Source organism: Pundamilia nyererei, unplaced genomic scaffold, assembly GCF_000239375.1.
Source record: "Pundamilia nyererei isolate P.nyererei 1_Seehausen unplaced genomic scaffold, PunNye1.0 scaffold00292, whole genome shotgun sequence".
Lineage (NCBI taxonomy): Eukaryota > Metazoa > Chordata > Actinopteri > Cichliformes > Cichlidae > Pundamilia > Pundamilia nyererei.
The window spans coordinates 266280-277272 of NW_005187693.1; the positions used below are offsets into that span (position 1 = coordinate 266280).

The 10993-nt window shown below is 40.5% G+C and overlaps 1 protein-coding gene across 4 annotated transcripts in view; it reads left to right on the forward strand.

Annotated features, from left to right (window-relative positions):
* nhsl2 (NHS-like 2) overlaps positions 1–10993 on the forward strand; it is a 209933-nt gene that overhangs the window by 168012 nt on the left and 30928 nt on the right. The gene's annotated exons all lie outside the window — the stretch shown is intronic.

Below are 10993 nucleotides of genomic sequence, written 5' to 3' on the forward strand. Positions count from 1 at the left end.
AAAAATAAATAAATACATTTCTTTAAAATTCTGGCAGTATCCTTTTACCCACAAAGTACATAAATAAAAATCACTATACAGGATTGTGCCATGCTGCTTCTCCTGCTGGTTGACATAAAGATAACAGTGTTGACCAACTGATGGATTGTGTGGTCGGGCAAAGGGGCAGCCTAAAAAATATTGCTAGTGTGAAAGTGGCAACTGCAGTTGTTCTAGTGGCCACGTGAGGGCTAGCTCCAGAAGGGAGTCAGTAGCCACAGATTATCATGTTAAGAAAATTAAGGGCATGGCTTCATTGATTGACACAACTGGTAACAGTTTGCTAAGCTTCAGCTTTGCTAATTAGAGTCATTAAACTGAACCTCTACTATCTGTGTGTTTCCCAATCGGGTCTTTTAGAACACTTTTAATCCATTGACTTGATGTATGGTACAGACTGTCCAAGACGTTTGTACTTCCCTATGGAAAGTCTAATAAGCTAACATCTGTGTTTGTACCCTGCACCTGTTCAGTTTATTGGTGCAGCTCGTTAGCTGATACATTAGCTCCAAAAACACTAACATATGGTGCCCAAAATGCTAACTTGGAAGAGTCCAAAACCAGCAGGTGACATCACAGTAGCTATGTTCCTCTTTTGATACTGTCTGTGGGTGTATACAAAGTCCGAGTCACATGAGACAACAGCTTACGCTTGGATGGTGCAAAGGCTGTAACTATGAGGGTGGACATAGAATGCCAAGTCAGTTAGATGAAAACTGGGTGTGTGTCCTGTTGGTGCAACTGGCCCCTAAACAGTAAATCTGAATTGACCACCAAGGTTTTCAGTGAATGTAGCCTCACTGGTTGTTGGGTTCATCAGCATTTCAGGTCATCCCAAAAGTGCTAGATGGCTATGATCATGCCTTCGCCCAGCAATTTCTTCCACACTAAAGCCTTCTCATTATAAACCTCTGTCTTGTTAAGACAGGATAAATCCGTCCACAAACTGTGGACACAAACACTAGAAGCAGACTTTCTAAGAAGAATAAGTTTAAGTTCTCCCAAAATATGCTTCCATTCAGCTTTTTAAAAGCAGCTGTGGTGATGGTAGCATTACAACATAACTTTCTGCTCTTTTTTTGCTACTATTATTTAAAACTCAAGGCCGTAAAAAGACTATCCTTATTGTTCACCTATTAATTTTATTTTTTAGTGCCTTTTTTTTACGTTTATCTCCAAATCGGCAAACACACATTTCTTTCTTACCATATCTCTTCAGCTTTGTGCTTAAAGTGCCATTGTTACAACCTTTCCCTGAAAAGCTTGAACTCTGTAGAGGCCTCCAGATCCCAACAATAGGGACAATACTAAGTGACGTGAAACAACAAAACTGAACTTCAAAATGTCATCGTAGCCTCTTTCTGTCAGTGTGAATGCAGGCTGGGATTCAAAAAAGTAGATAAAGTTTTTTTGTCCATGCTAACCTGACTGTAAAATGTCGCAGATGCCCTTTAACTGTGTCAGAGAAGGCCCTGGTCAATGCTAGCTGTGATCTACACGAGCTGATAAGGTTTCACTCCAGTCAATACACATTACTGGACAGGTGCAGCATCGATCAAGTCCTGATGGAGGAGAAACACTCCAGCTTTTCTTATTTTCAGATGTGACATTCCCTATTTTTAAAAAGTGACACCAAGTCCAATAAAGTTTGAGCTACTTGTTATAGCCTAGGGAAGATTATGAACTAAACCAACTTGCTAGGCTTTATTTTGTTCAAATTGACAGAGACTCTGAGTCCCAGTTAATTTTACATACTGTACGTGTCAACGTAAATGCCTTTTGTGCTATTATGCAAATGCTTTGTTAATGTACCATGAGATTAAAGCGGGCATTTAGCATTTAGGCCAGAATTGGCTCTTGAATGGAGAGCTCAAACGAGTTCTTGTGAAATCCAGCCTGCAGCTGTACCTTTGACAGTGAAAAGAATAGTTTTTAGGGGATTTATAGATTGTTTGAACTTTTATTACTGAATGACCTTTATAATCGGGTGCTCTGTTTGCTTCTGAACCACAAAGTATTGCCTTCCTCTTCAGTAAAAGAGTCATTTTGGTCCATTTTTTTTTTTGTCTTTTTCAATCCTCTTTCCATAAAGCGTTTCTTTAGAGTGACATCGCTGTGAATCAGGCAAGACAAACTCACCCGTCTTGTTTCTTTCCTCAGGGCTTCTCAGAGAATTTTTCCAAATACAGGCTGAAGCGTGACGCGCTTAAATGCTGCGATTTGGTGGCATTTATATTCAAGCCAACCTGCCCAAACTGTAAATAAACCTGTTTGTGATCAAGCACCGGGCCTATGTGGCAGCAGGTAGGAAGTAAGAGGAACAGACTTGTGACTGAAAAGTTTTACATTTCTAGAGGCCTCCGAATCCTGATAATTGCTGTGAGAGGGTCAGAGTGTCCTTGAAGAAAGCACTTAGCACACAGCTGCCCTTTGGCCAGAGAAGAATATAATATGGCATGGAACAGCTAATTTCCCAGAGTGCTGTAAATATGGATGCTTATTCTCAGCACGCTTGGAGAAGTTGATTTTAATCTATATTATACTGAAAACTCGGCTGAATCTCAAGGTTGTCAGTTTGGCTAGACTTGACAGCTGCTGAACAGTTTAAGCTCAGGTGTACTCTATGCAGTCTGGCCTGCCATTCTTCAGGGCTTCTCTCCAAGTTGCATTAAACAGACACACTATCCTTGGGCTTTGCTGATTCAAGCTTCTGGCATGAATTTTGCAGACAGACTCATTGGATTTAGGACCCCTTTAGACCAGAGATAAATTCTAAACAAGCAGCTTATATCAGATTGTAGTGTAGGATTTACTATTCTGGTAAGGCAGCAGGGTAACAGGGTGTTTGTTTCAAAGTAGCATTTAACAAAAAGTTGTTTTACTTTCCATCCATACATTTTGTGATACTGATGTGCACAGCAGTCTAAACAGAGGCACCCACACTTTTATCTAGCCAATCACCCCCTTTCACTGTTCTGGTGGGACGTCAATGCATCCCTGTAGTTTTACCTGTTTGTCTCGCTCGAAACGCCTCAAGAGCCTCAGCTCTACTCTGAGCCCCTTTCCAGGAACCTTACATTCACAGTCTCATTCTTTCTGTCACAACCAACCTACTCTTGCTCTTTCCTTCCCTTACTCATGACATAGATACCCCTCCACTTGGGGCAACAACTCCTCCCAACCCAGAGTGGGCAAACCTAATTTTCATAGAGGCTAATAATGAGGAGAATTTATTCCAGACAACTCCAGAACATCATCTAATCAGTGCAAGTGGTGTCTTCAGAGTCTACATCACTAATAACTGTTGCCAATTACACTTATGTTAATGAACTTAAAATTTTAAATCACTGCTTCAGAGGAAGAAAAGACTGGGACTAAATTAACAGTTGTGAAACTCCAAACAGTTAAGGCCTTTCTGTAAAGCTTGATTTAAAAAATAACTACATGTTACAGCAATCCAGACCAACACAACTGTGATTGGTCTGCTCGGTAGTAACATTCACTGTAAGCTCAGAATATTATTAGCACAAGAATAATGCATATAAAGGCTATAACTGTCCACCGTGCTATTGCAGTAGTATTCTTCTAACATAGTTTTTAACAGCACTGTCAGTTTATATATAGACTCAATCAGTTCTGAAGTCTTTTCTCTTTCCTGAATTTCAGTTACAAAAAACGAGAAGAAGAAAGAGGAGCCTTAACAGCTCAGTCATCTGTTATAAAAATGTCTTTTTAAAAATTACAACAGAAATCCGCAGTGTTCTGAAAATTAATTTAGAAAATTAACTTGGACAGATAGAGACGAGGGGACGCAGAAAGAGGAGGCCTAAAAAAGCCAAACACATTGAAAGATAACAGCAATGTGAATCGGCCTTGTTGCACTACATGGTAACATGCAGGTTTTCTCATTGGCACGTTTATAACAGATAAGAATGGAAAAATAAATCAAGAGTGGATAAAAGGATGGATAAAATAGCTTTGTGTCACCCTCTTATCTAACATAATTAGGAGGCAACATCAAGACATAGTGTTTAGTGGTTCCTGAGAGATATCTGCAGTTGCCCGAGCTTGGAGAGCTCAGTGGAAAAGAGTAGATCCGAGAGTGGATTGCACAGCCTCAGCCACCTATTAAACTTCTCAGACCGGGTAGATGGTTTGTTTAATACACTTGTAATGTTGTCTTAAACTGAAGGTAATGAAAAGACCGACCTAACCAACAATTTCAAGATGGGAGCGTTTTACCAGTTAGGACTTGCCTTCCTGGTGGGCACTCTTTTCCTATTTAAAAAAAAAGCATCAGCTAGTCGTCCATTTATTTCACTTATATAAACATACATGACAGGAAATGAAGCCAAAATGTGTCCCTGGATAAAGAGGGGCCTGATAATTGGATCAGGACCCTAGTTGCGGTTTCTCGTGATCAAAGTAAACCAGGCCGCTAACCGCCAAGTGTGTCCTTCTAGGTCACCACCGTCCTCTTTCATTGTCGGGGCAGCAGACCTTTCTCTGTAATGGACTGATCAATTCTCCATGCTAAATCACAAGGACAGAGACATGACATGAATATGTGTACATGCAACCACACACGCACACACACACACGTACACATATTTGTCTGTGTACACAGACAAACATGTACTCGGGCTATGCTCAAAGAGGCGTATTGTTAATTTCTGTCCCCCGCCCCACCACCCCTTCATCTTCCTAGAGGGGAGAAGAAAGGGTGACCCAAATTTGACACGACCAGGGTGCATATTGTCGAGGATGGTTGGGTTTATCTGTGAATGGGTGCACTGTACGCAAACACACAAAGATGCAGATTTGTGCATGTAGGCGTTTTAATATGATCAATAAAGCTTAAATGGTGATTTGTGCGAATAATCCCCAGGTTAACACATACAAGAGGAGGATTCATTTGTACGCTCGTAGAAGATACTTATAGGCACCTGCCTGAAAGATACTCTTTCTCTCACACACACACACACACACACACACACACACACACACACACACACACACACATGCAAACACACACAATGTACAAGTTAGTGATGCATGAGTGCATGGCCTGCTTGTCTGGACAGAGGAAGGGGGTGGGGTAAGACGCTCTTAACCACTCTCTGTGTGTTTTTGCAAGAGTGGGAGTGACCAGCATACCTTTGCACCCCAAACGCCAATAGCATCCCTCCTCCCCCTCCCTCGTTTTCCCACCACAGTTCCCTGCAGTCATGTATCCGAGCTGCAGTCGTTGCAGCGGAGCCCGGCTGCTATCTGAAGCATGGATATACAGCAGCTGTTTAACTTCCCTCCTCTTCTGTTTTAGTGCTTCTGCCTTTTGGATTTGACCTCTCTCGGTCAGTTTTCAAACTCTTAATGTTTACTTGATTTCTATGTTGCTACTAGTGAGGTCATTTAAAAGGTACAGTGGAAAGTGCTGGAGAAAGTGTCAGCCTTAAAGTGAGTAAAAGTTCCAATGCTGCTTGGGAGAATATTGTTAGAAGCAAAGGTTTTCCATTCAAGCGTTACACAAATGAAAGTGATGGTGTAGGTTTAAGGAAGTTTGCAAGGTAATCAATCTTATTCTGCATGTAAACTCTTGGTGATATTCAAAGAAATGTAGTTTAGTTTATTTTTATTTTATCTTTGTGATCATATTTCTTTGATGTATCTTGGGTTTTTTGGAACCAGACGGTTTGGTGAAGAGGAGTAAACTGTTAAATGGTAATGTTAATGTCAGCGAGCTTAGTTAGGAAGCTACGAAATATATAAATGTGTCCTACCGATTGATACCTGCTAATTAGTGCTAATAAATAACACTGAGATAAAATACTAGGATTTCACTTATTTAATCTGTGATTTACCAAGTTAGCTTGCAGAGATTTTGAGGATATTGTCATAAGCTCTCCACAATGGCCAGAAACTGGTGCCAGTTGGGCAGATTGGTTGGAAACACACCTCTAAGTTTGGAAAATAAAGCAAAGACCAAAGTAAAACTAAAACATACTGGAAACAATTGGAAGATGGGTACGCTGTAGTCATAAACAATAGGCATGGTCAGCAGCAATACTTAGGTAGGCTGTGAGTTTTAAATGATGCACTATTGATACTAAGGGGCCCAAGTGTGAGTAGTTATCCTCCACACCATTGAATCACCAACATCCTGAAAACCTGAAACAAGGCAGGATGGATCCATGTTTTCAAGTTGCTTGTCACAAATTCTGACCCTGCCATCTGAAAGTTGCAGCAGAAATTGAAACTCATTAGACTGGGCCATCTCTTGTCCAGTTTTTGTGGCGCTTGTGTGAATTGTAGCTTCAGTCACCTGTTCTTAGCTGACAAGAAAGGCACTATGTGTGGTCTTCTGCTGCTGTAGCCCGTCTGCTTCAGATTCAGAGATGCTCTTCTGCATACCTTGATTGTAATGAGTTGTTATTTCCATTCTCCCTAAACTCTCTTTAAATTCTCTGAAACTAGAGATGGTTGTGGAGAAAAATTCCAGTAGAACATCAGTTTTTGAAATACTCAGACCTGCCTGTCTCCATGCCACAGTTCTCCATTCTGATGCTCAGTTTGTCTACATGTCCAACTGCATCAAGTTTCTGACATGTGATTGGCTGATTATGTTTGCATTAATGAGCAGTTGAACAGATGCACATAACAAAGTGCCCAGTCAGTATATAAATTACACTAAGTTAAAAGGTCAGGAAGCCATATCGTCTATTTGTTCTGCAGGAACAAGTTAAACCTAAATGGATTTGGATGTTAGATAAATCAGAAGGATGCCGGATCCTATTTTTATCTTTCAATCTCCCACCCTTCGGTACTGGCTCAACTCTGCCAGCATCTTTCTCCCTCCCTGTTAAGGCTGTTAGTTTTGACAGATTGGGCCTCATTGGTGTGAATTCCCTTCCTCCTCTTCTTCCACTCTGTTCTTTTTCTCCACCTACTTCGTCTTTTTCGGTCTCTGATTTTCAGCATTGTGCCATTTCTCAATCACGTCTCCTTCCACTGTCTCGACTACACACCTTTTACCTTCTTTTTCTGCCACCCCCTACATCTTTTTCTGCTTCTCCTCCTCTGTTGTTTGACATATAGTTCTTCCTGAACTATTTACTGCTTCCTGCATTGTCCTCCTTCTCAATGCTTTCTCATTTTATTCTCTCATATCTATACTTTCTCTTCTCGGTTCTTTTCACCTTCACTTCCCCCCTTTTTTGTTCTATCTCTTAAAAAGTTACCTCTGCTTCTTTTCCCCTCATTTTCCTTCCCTGCTTCCTTGCCTATCTTATCTCGTATCCTTTTCTTCCTCTGTTATCTGCTTCTCCTTCCCTGCAGCTCTTCCTTCTCTCCCTTTTACTCTGCTTTATCACTCTGTATCTTCGGACTCTTGCTGACACCTCACTTCGTTGGGCCACTGCAGCTGGATAAGTTTTGGCTTCTGCTCGCTGTTTACTAACCAGCTGATCCTGCTGTTTTTGCATGCAGCAGCCGGGCGATTTTGAATCAATTATTTTTAACACTGCAAAATCGACAGTTTTCTATCATGAGTGCCGGGGTTTGTAATAGGCCTCTATATGAAAACAAACTGCAAAAGCAAGCACTTACAAAGTGAAGCGTCTAATAGCTTTCAGAGGAATTAGCAAATCCAGCGAACAGGCCAATTTATCAAGACATCATTAGCATTTATGTCAAACAAAAAGTTCTGATATGTATATTATGAATGTTACAATTCCCTATATTTGCTGTCAAGAGGTTCTGATAAATCCTCTCTATGTGACGAGTTTCACCATTGCTGGGATGCATGCATCTGCCAGCAGGAGGCTCCCTCATATTTCAATATAATAATATCAAATAATATCAAAATGCTTTCAGTTTAGAGAAAGAATGAATAAATATTCCACTACAGCAGATTCTTAAGAAAAAGGTCTGCTTTGATGACTTTGTCTGCTTTCCTGTGGAGCATCATCTGCAGCACATCGTCTCCCCTTTTACCCACATCTGTAAATCTCTGTAGAGGAATCCTGTCCTATTTCTAGGATCACCAGGAGTCGATAAAAAAATGAAAAACTGTGTGAAAATGACTTGGCTCATTATTTTTTTATTACAGCGTCATGAGCCGCAGGTTCTGTGAATGATGCAATGAGCAAAAGTCAGGTTTTGTCTGTTCCTCTCTATCGGTTCATCACAGCAGCTACAAGATCTTTGGCAAAGGTAACAAACTGTGTGTGACATTTTTCAGAGGTCCCTCTTTAACTAGTCTCTAACTGCAGGATGCCACGGGCAATAAAACCAATACAACGTTACATTACATACATAACAGTAGTAATGTAATGGTGGCAATCTGGGATATGTGCAGTGACATCACCAGTGGGATCACAAGTGCTGATAGTGATAGTCAGTTTCTGTGTTTATTGTTGTTTCCTATGTTTATTATTGTCTCAATAGACGCTATAATGCAAAAAAAATGAGAGAGCTGGATTAAAAAAAAAACACGTATGTAGCAGAGACAGGGACATTTAAGTGCACCTGTTTAAAAAAATGGGACATTTTTGCAACAGCAGCACAGAAATTAATAGGAGTCATGTAGTAGTAATGTTTCTCAAATTGCTTTTGAGATAGCAAGTGTGCGCATGATGCTTATTGGGATTAATGAGACAGACCACATAGGAGCATTAATACCAACCAGATTAAGTTGGTCAGTCTGGGCAGGAATGCTAGCCTCGGGCTGAGAGAAGGCAGGTTGTTTAATCGGATCCCGTGTTTTTTTCAACTTTACTTAAACAGAAAAGAATTTGCAACCACATACATACAACTCTCCAGCTTCTCAGCCACCTAAGCAGCTTTTATCATTCCTGAGCATTTTCCTGTTCTCTTTTCTCTCTTCTTAGTTCTCCAGTCTCTCATTTTTCCCAATTGCTTCCCTTTTGAAAGATTTCCCGCGTACGATAAAAGAGAATAATTGACAGCATATGTTGGAAAATGTGTTCAGTGTCACACTCATGAGTCTGATCTCGTAGAAGCCTTGTTTCTGCAGTTTTTCATTGTGATGGTTTCACTTCAGTTGAAATAATATCTACTATCTTTGAGTTTATAAAGCCCTTCAAACTCATCAGAGTAACTTTCAAAGTACTCCTTTATCTGAGCTTAAAATGACAGCTGACATACATTACTGCATCATCTTAATCCACGCTGAAGGTTATAAATGTTTGCTGTGTGTGTGTGTGTGTGTGTGTCCCGTTTCCTCTGATGTTTAGAGCCATAATTGCACTTAGAATAAGTGAGATCATACACAGTTTTCTGCTGCTGGCACTTTTTATTCCAGCAGAAGGAAGATGTCAACATCAATGATCCCAAATGCCATTAAAAAAAACTGCACTAAATCTGTGGGTGGACTGCCTACCCTCGCACAAAAACACATCATTATCTTTCTTGTGTTTTGTGGTTGTGCTGCTGTATATTAATTTCTATTCACAACTCTATATTCCCGACTCCAAACACTCCCACGTTGCGGCGCTCACTTAAATCTGACACCTGCTAAACTTTACGGTGAACCGCTCGCGTGTTTAAATGAGTTTACCAGGCATGAAAGTTGTGCAGCAGCCATTAGAAAGTCATAAAAACAGATCCCATCACCCTGCAAGGTCTACTACTTTACCATATGGAAGACTATTTAGATGGAGGTAGATAAGCAGCCTGAGGACACTCAGGATATTCCACACAAACAATGATAATTTAAAAAGCCTCAATTCCTTCTATTTTCTTATACAGTGGTATTAGTCTTGTTAAATACTTTGCTAATTAGATGCTAATTTGTCTGCTGTTTGGTGCTGGGAAACAGCTGCCTTTTGCAATTGGAAGTGCTGATGAGAGTGGAACGGAAACTAAAAGTTGTGAGCCTTCAAATTCAAGACACTGAGCTGACGGATGAAAGTTTAGACTTTAGGGGTTGAGCCAAGACATAATTTGTGCTTCTTAGAAGAAAAAATGTCCAACTTTACAGTAGAAATTAACATTTATAGGCTGAAACAAACAATAGTTCAGGCCTTCATAGCTTTTATTGTTCTTTGATTACAACTGTACATTTTACTGGCTAATTTGTATTGAATCATACAAAATATACAAGAAGTTTGTGCTTAGTTTTTGTTATTACTCAGCACAAATGAGTAGACTGATCTTCCTACATGTTGCACCTACTGGAGCTACTTGGCCATGGAAATCAATGCCATCAAGCTCCTGGTGCAGATTTTGTGCAGATGTTAATGGCAGAGGAGCTCTGCAGTTACGGAGTGAGGAGAGTGTTGGTGACTTTTACACACTATGCGCCCCAGCAGTTGCTGTGGTTTCTAAACACGTCGTTTCTAAATGCACAATGTAAACTGGAAGAAGTGATCATTCACCACAGTGCAAAAGTTCAGACTTTTGAAATATGCTGGTAATGCACAGCTATTGCTTTAAAGGTGACGTTTTGGAGAAGTCATCAACCGGGGATACACACTTTGCCCTCGCGATCAGAGATGAATGACCGGCCTTTTGATCTTCGTAACTGAGGCTAACATCTTTCATAAAGAGCCTGAAATCCTGAAAACAACTTTGTTTCTCCCAATTTAAACCTTAGTTTATTTATCTTATACACAACATTCATTCTTGAGACAAATATTTCACCATTTATTCTTTCTAGCTTGTTGTCATCTGCTTCCTTATATTGCTAGGCAACCATACATCACCAGGAAGGAATCCATATTGTTCCGGGAAGTTCAACTCCAAGCTTTTTTCACCTCACTGACACTGCTGTTTCTCTAAAGCTGCTCAGTGTCTGTGGGGGTGTGTGTCTGTGTGTGTGTTAGAGAGCTGAGTGAAACATGGGGAGTGTGTTTTGGGGTAAAGGAATGGCTGAAAGGGGGAGCGTGTCTGTGTGTGTGTGTGTGTGTGTGTGTGTGTGTGTGTGTGTGTGTGT